The sequence below is a fragment of the Macaca mulatta genome, chromosome 1, assembly GCF_049350105.2.
Source record: "Macaca mulatta isolate MMU2019108-1 chromosome 1, T2T-MMU8v2.0, whole genome shotgun sequence".
Classification (NCBI taxonomy): domain Eukaryota; kingdom Metazoa; phylum Chordata; class Mammalia; order Primates; family Cercopithecidae; genus Macaca; species Macaca mulatta.
Window position 1 is genome coordinate 239,922,541 of NC_133406.1, and position 7,729 is coordinate 239,930,269.

Genomic DNA, 7,729 nt, shown 5'->3' on the forward strand with positions numbered 1-7,729 from the left:
AAATTATGATGAATGCATGGGCCGTTACAATAACGTTGTAAACATGGTCGTTACCTAGTAGATTGCCGGGTTGACCTAGTTCAGCTCGAATAAGAAGGCTTCGAGCTGTACCTATGATTCCAGCTCATGCACCCAATAGTAGGTATAGAGTCCCAATGTCCTTATGGTTTGTTGAAAAGAGTCAACGGTTGATGAGCGTAGGTAGAGATAGAGAGAAGGGAAGGGTAAAGTGGCTGAGTAAGCATTAGGCTGTAAACCTAAAGACAGGGGTCTAGTCCTCCTTTTACCAGCCCGGAGGTGATTTTCACATTGAATTGCAAGTTCAAAGGAGCAGCTTTAAAAGTTTCTGCCGGGGCTTCTCCCGCCTTTTTTCCCTGCGGCGGGAGAAGTGGATCAAAGCCAGTTGATTAGGGTATTTAGCTGTTCACTAAATTTTTGTGGGTTCGAGTCCCGTTGATCTAGTGAGGGCTTAGCTTAATTAAAGTAATTGATTTGCGTTCAATTGATGCAGAGTAGGTGTTTGCAGTCCTTATGTACTTCAGAAATTAAGTATTTTTACTTACTAAGGGCTTTGAAGGCTCTTGGTCTTGTTTAACCTAAATTTCTAGTGGATAGCCAAAATTAGGGCGGAGGTTGGTAGTAAAAGGGTAGAGGCAATGACGAGTGGGGGAATAAGGAGTGTAGGTTTTGTGTTTTCGAATTGCCATATTATTTTTGTGTTGTTGGATGTAGGAAATAGTGTTAGGGAGATGGTATAGATTAGGCGTATAGAGAAATACAGGTTAAGCAGAGTTCTGATAATTATGATAGAGGGGATGAGAAAGTGATTGTTTATTGTGAGTTCTTGAACGGTAATTCATGTAGGTAGGAAGCCGGTTAGAGGGGGTAAGCCCCCTAGGGATAGGAGGGTGGATGCTCTTAGTGGTGCTAGACAGGTTGATTTGTTTCAGGTGTGGGATAGTATGAGGGTGGTGGTGTTTGAGTTTAGGTTGAGGGTCAGGAATATGGTAGTTGTTAGGATGATGTCTATGGTGAAGTAAAGAATTGTGATAGTTGGGTTATATACTAGTGTTCTTATTATTCAGCCTATGTGAGTGATTGAAGAATATCCTAGGATTTTGCGTAATTGTGTTTGGTTGAGACCTCCTCAGCTGCCTACTGTGATAGATAGGGGAGAGAGAGTTAGGAGGATATGGGTGTTGATTGATGGGTGAATTTGGTATATGATTGAGATGGGGGCTAGTATTTGCCATGTAAGGAGGAGTAGGCCAGAAGTTAGGGATGTTCCTTGGGTAACTTCTGGGACTCAAAAGTGGAAGGGGGCTATTCCTAGTTTTATGGCAAGGGCAGCCCAGTGCAGAACACGGTGGTGGTGCTTTCGGTCGTGGTGGGGGTGGGGGTGGGGGTGGGGGTGGGGGTGGTGTGTTTGGGTGTGTGGGTGTGTGGTTGTGTGGGTGTCTTGGGGTGTGTGTGTGTGTGTGCGCGCGCGGGCGCGCGCGCGCGCGCTGTGTTGGGGAGTGGGGTGGGGGATCAAGCGGGGGTCGGGTGGTGGAAAAGCGTGAGAGCTCTGCCGGGGCTGCTCCCAGAGCCTTGGCCGCTGCCCGCACGGCCGCGCATGCGCAGTAGACGGTCCCCCTCCGGGAACCTGGGCCGGCTCTGGAATCCCCGGGATGGATGCTCAGTTCTCCTCGGTGTGGAGTCTCCGGCCGCCGCCGCCGCGGCCAGACCGGGAAGGCAGGAATGCCAGGCTGGTCAGCCCGGAGGGAAAACAGGCCTCTCCACACCGAGCCAGGTGCTCACCGCGAAAGGGAGGCCAACGCCCCGCCCCCGATCCCGTCCCCAACCCCGCGTCCTAAAGCTCCTCCAGCAGAGCCCGGTACTCCTCGTCGCTGAGGAGTAGCGGTTCCAGCAAAGCGGGCTCTCCCACGTCCTGCAGCTCCGTCGGGGCCTCCGTTTCTAGCAAAGGTTGCCCCTGCTGCAGAAACTCGGGGGTCTCCAGGAGCTCATCCAGCAGGCTGCAGGGGAGTGCAGACGAGCGCCCAGGCTCCTGGAGCGGCGGGGAGGGCGCCCGGATGGCTTGCATCTGCTCCTGCCCCGCGGAGGCCTCCGGGGGCGCGGGCCCCGGAGGTGGAGCTGCCCCGACTTGGGGCTCCCACGCCGCCCCGGCGACCTGGGGCCCCTGGCCCCAGCCCCACCACGGACTCCCCTGGGACGTGGGCGGCGCCAGCACACCCTGGCCCTGCGGCTCAGCTCCAGCGGGCCCAGGCTGTCCCACCGAGCAAGGGCCCGGCAGGCTGTGGTGCTGCGGGTCCCGATCCCCCCGCCATTGGCTCGGGCGCGGAGGCCACCCCCGGGGAGTCTGAGGGTGGGAGAGCGCCCCTTCCGGAGTCGCCAGGGCAGCGTAGGAAAAATCCCAGTCCCCGCCTGCCGGGGCGGGATGGGAGATCCCTGCTGCCTGCGCAGCCTGGCTGGGCTGCAGCGGGGCGACGGCCCCTGCTCCCTGGCCCACGAAAGCCCCCGGTGGGAGAGTCCAGGGCGCGCAGGGCACGTGGGGGGCGGGAAGCCCCGTTGCCCACGCCCCGGTGTGGGTGAAGGCGACCGGCGAGGGAGCGGGGGGACACCCGCCGGGGGCCGCGTCGCCCGGGCCGCCTGCGTGCGCCGGTGCCCCGCCACCCTGGCCTGGGTGCCTGGCCCTCCGGTTCTGAAACCAAATCTGAATCCGGGACTCCGGGAGGCCCGTCTCTCTGGCCAGTTCCTCCCGGGTGGCGATGCCTGGAAAGCGATCCTGCTGGAAGGCTCGCAGGAGCAGGGCGGTCTGGGACCGGGTGACGGCGGTCCGCTTTCGCCTGCCTTCTTGCGGGCCGCGTTTCCCGGGCCAGGGCCGAGATTCCCGCCGGTGCTGCCTCAGCTGGCGCGATCTCTCGTTCTGAAACCAAATCTGGACCCTGGGCTCCGGAATGCCGATGGCCTGGGCCAGCTCTTCCCTGGTGGCGATGCCCGGGTACGGGTTCCGCTGAAAGCAGGCTCGCAGGGCCTCCCTCTGGCTCGGGGTCCAAACGAGTCTCCTTCGCCGTCCTCGTCCTCGGGCTCCCGCCGGGAGGGCGCCGTCGCCGGGTGTCGGGAGAGCCATCGCGGGGAGACCTGGCCGGAATTTCGCGGACAGACACGGGCAGAGAGAGGCCGGCGGGCTCCAGTGCCCCTCAGTCGGCCTGTGCACGGCGAGCAGGTCCGGCCAGGAGGCCGGCCCAGCCGGCCAGCGGCCCTTATAAAGGCCCACAGGCTCCACCCCTTCAGGAAGGCCGGAGGAGCCCAGGGCAAGCCCGCCCTCGGAAGCCGGAAGCCGGGACCCACAGGGCCCAGGTCACTGTGGCCTGGGTATGGGTGGGGCCGGAGAAGCCCCGGAAGTGGGGAGTGGGGTGGGGGGAGTGGTTGATGATTTTTAGGGTTGGGTTGGATTTGCGTAGTGGAATCATTGGTGCTTTTGTAGTTGAGGTACAACGATGGTTTTTCGTATCATTGGTTATGGTTGGAGTCCATATGGAAGCAATGACATATGTTTTATTGACATTAAGTGTATTATTGGTTATGGGGTTTGTAGGTTTTTCTCCTAAGCCCTCTCCTATTTATGGGGGTTTAGCGTTAATTGTTAGTGGTGTGATTGGTTGTGTGATTATTTTCAATTATGGGGGGGCTTATATGGGTTTAATGATATTTTTAGTTTATCTGGGGGGTATAATAGTTGTCTTTGGTTATACTACAGCAATGGCCATTGAAGAGTATCCTGAGACATGGGGCTCAGGGCTTGAGGTTCTAGGGGGTCTTTTGGTAGGATTAATGATGGAGGTAGGGCTGGTTTTATGGGTTTTAAGTTTGGATGAAGAAGTGGTGGTGGTTAATTTCAATAATATGGGTAACTGGGTGATTTTTGAGGGGGAGGGGTCGGGGTTAATTCGAGGTGACTGTATTGGTGCGGGTGCCTTGTATGATTACGGGCGTTGGTTAGCGGTGGTTGCTGGTTGAACATTGTTTGTTGGTGTATACATTGTGATTGAGATTACTCGGGGTAATAGGTTATATTATTAGAAGTAGGGTCAGGATAGGGGGGACGAGGAAAGAGAGGAAGTAGAGTTTGATTATGCCTCTCTGGGTGGTTACAGTTGTGGAAGCGGTAATATGTGTTTGTGAGATTATTTCGGGTATAGATTTTTCTAGCCATGTTGAGTCTAATAAGAGGAGGGCTAAGTTTTGACTTATAAGTAGGTTTTGCTAGGGGATCACACGGTGAACTGTGGTGGGGAAGTATCCTAGTATGTTGGAGAATTTGAGTATTTGTGATGGGTTTTTCACTTTTAGTTTGTAGGTTATAAGGGCGAGGTCTAGGGCTGTTAGGAAACCGAGGGCAGTTGCGTCTAGGGCTGAGAGTTTGAGATAGAAGGGTGTTGTTGGCTGGGGGAGTGAGGTAGGGGGGATATTACTGGTGATAAGGAATCCCGTGATTATACTGCCTATTTAATTGGGTTTAGTAGGGCGGGGTTGTTTTCGTTGATGTTTATTAGGGCTGGGAAGCGGGGTTGTCCTGTTAGGGTAAGGAGAATGGTTCGAGTACTGTAGGCGCTTGTTAGGGAGGTGGCGATGAGAGTAATAAATAGGGCTCAGGCGTTGGTGTACGACGTATTTGTGGCTTCGATAATGAGATCTTTGGAGTAGAAGCCTGTGAGGAAAGGTATTCCTGTGAGTGCTAGGTTGCCAATAACTAGGGAAGTTGAGGTGAGGGGCAGTGTTTTAAACAGACCTCCTATTTTTCGAATGTCTTGTTCGTTGTTTAGGTTATGAATAATGGATCCGGAGCACATAAAAAGTATAGCTTTGAAGAAGGCATGGGTGCAGATGTGTAGGAATGCTAGGTATGGTTGGTTAATACCAATGGTGACTATTATTAGGCCTAGTTGACTTGAGGTAGAGAAGGCCACGATTTTTTAAATATCGTTTTGTGTGAGGGCACAGATGGCTGTGAATAGAGTAGTAATGGCTCCCAGGCATAATGTGAGGTTTTGGATTAGTGTATAGTTTTCTATTAAAGGGTGGAAACGGATGAGTAGGAATACTCCGGCAACAACTATGGCGCTGGAGTGAAGTAGAGCTGAGACTGGAGTTGGGCCTTCTATGGCAGAGGGCAGTCAGGGGTGAAGGCCAAATTGGGCTGATTTTCCTGTTGCTGCTAGGAGAAGGCCTATTAGTGGAAGGAGGTTTGAGTTGGAGTTTAGGGCTAATATTTGTTGAAAGCCTCATGAGTTGTAATGCAGGAGGAATCGTGTCATAGCTAGGATAAGACCAATGTCGCCAATACGGTTGTATAGGACTGCTTGGATGGCTGCTGTGTTGGCGTCCGCTCGAGCGTGTCATCAGCTAATTAGGAGGAAGGATATAATTCCTACGCCTTCCCAACCGATGAAGAGTTGGAAAAGGTTGTTAGCAGTAACTAGAATTAGTATGGCAGCGAGGAAGATAAGGAGATAGTTGAGGAGTTGGTTAATGTTTGGATCTGAGCTTATGTACCATAGCGAGGATTCTATAGTGGATCAGGTGATGAACAGTGCGATTGGAATAAATATTATGGAAAAGTAATCTAGTTTAAAGCTTAGTGTTAGATCTAATGTCTGGGCTGTTATTCAATGTCAACTTCACGTGGTTGTTTCTTGGTTGAAGAAAATGTAGAAAGTTGTTGGAAGAAGGCTAGTAATAAAAGCATATGTTACAGTTGTTTTTACATAATTTGGATATGAGCGTGTTTTGTCAGGGTTGATGAGGGTGGCAAAAACTGGAAGAGTTAGGGAGGCGAGGGTTGTTGTTATAACAGGGGTACACATGATTGTTACTTTTATTTGGAGTTGCACCAATGTTTTTGGCTCCTAAGGCCAATGGATAGCTGTTAGGTATCCTTTAAAAGTTGAGAAAGCCGTAATTTTAAGTACGGAGGCATGGATTAGCAGTCCTTGCAGGTTTTCTCGGTAAACAAGAAGTGATAAGCTTCTATAGTTAGGTTCACAATCTAATGTTTTGATTAAACAATATTTACAGGGAGCAAACCCTAGAACGATATTGGGGTTGAGGGATAGAAGAATGATTGGAGCGAGGTGTATAAATACGAACGTATTTTCTCGTGTGAAGGGGGGTTTTATGTTGATTATATGATGTGTTAGTGTTCCTCGCTGCATTGTGATGAACATGTGGAGAGAGTAGAGGGCTGTAATTAGTATGTTGAGTCCTGTTAGTACAATAGTCATATGGGATGAGGAAAATGAGGCTGCGATTACAAAGAGCTCACCTAGTAGGTTGATAGTGGGGGGTAGGGCAAGATTCGTAAGGTTTGCTGTGAACCATCAAAAGGTTATTAATGGGAGTAGGGTTTGAAGTCCTCGGGACAGTAGTAGGATACGGCTGTGGGTACGTTCATAGTTTGAGTTAGCTAGGCAGAAATAGATGGAGGAGGTGAGTCCATGGGCAATTATAAGGATAAAATTATGATGAATGCATGGGCCGTTACAATAACGTTGTAAACATGGTCGTTACCTAGTAGATTGCCAGGTTGACCTAGTTCAGCTCGAATAAGAAGGCTTCGAGCTGTACCTATGATTCCAGCTCATGCACCCAATAGTAGGTATAGAGTCCCAATGTCCTTATGGTTTGTTGAAAAGAGTCAACGGTTGATGAGCGTAGGTAGAGATAGAGAGAAGGGAAGGGTAAAGTGGCTGAGTAAGCATTAGGCTGTAAACCTAAAGACAGGGGTCTAGTCCTCCTTTTACCAGCCCGGAGGTGATTTTCACATTGAATTGCAAGTTCAAAGGAGCAGCTTTAAAAGTTTCTGCCGGGGCTTCTCCCGCCTTTTTTCCCTGCGGCGGGAGAAGTGGATCAAAGCCAGTTGATTAGGGTATTTAGCTGTTCACTAAATTTTTGTGGGTTCGAGTCCCGTTGATCTAGTGAGGGCTTAGCTTAATTAAAGTAATTGATTTGCGTTCAATTGATGCAGAGTAGGTGTTTGCAGTCCTTATGTACTTCAGAAATTAAGTATTTTTACTTACTAAGGGCTTTGAAGGCTCTTGGTCTTGTTTAACCTAAATTTCTAGTGGATAGCCAAAATTAGGGCGGAGGTTGGTAGTAAAAGGGTAGAGGCAATGACGAGTGGGGGAATAAGGAGTGTAGGTTTTGTGTTTTCGAATTGCCATATTATTTTTGTGTTGTTGGATGTAGGAAATAGTGTTAGGGAGATGGTATAGATTAGGCGTATAGAGAAATACAGGTTAAGCAGAGTTCTGATAATTATGATAGAGGGGATGAGAAAGTGATTGTTTATTGTGAGTTCTTGAACGGTAATTCATGTAGGTAGGAAGCCGGTTAGAGGGGGTAAGCCCCCTAGGGATAGGAGGGTGGATGCTCTTAGTGGTGCTAGACAGGTTGATTTGTTTCAGGTGTGGGATAGTATGAGGGTGGTGGTGTTTGAGTTTAGGTTGAGGGTCAGGAATATGGTAGTTGTTAGGATGATGTCTATGGTGAAGTAAAGAATTGTGATAGTTGGGTTATATACTAGTGTTCTTATTATTCAGCCTATGTGAGTGATTGAAGAATATCCTAGGATTTTGCGTAATTGTGTTTGGTTGAGACCTCCTCAGCTGCCTACTGTGATAGATAGGGGAGAGAGAGTTAGGAGGATATGGGTGTTGATTGATGGGTG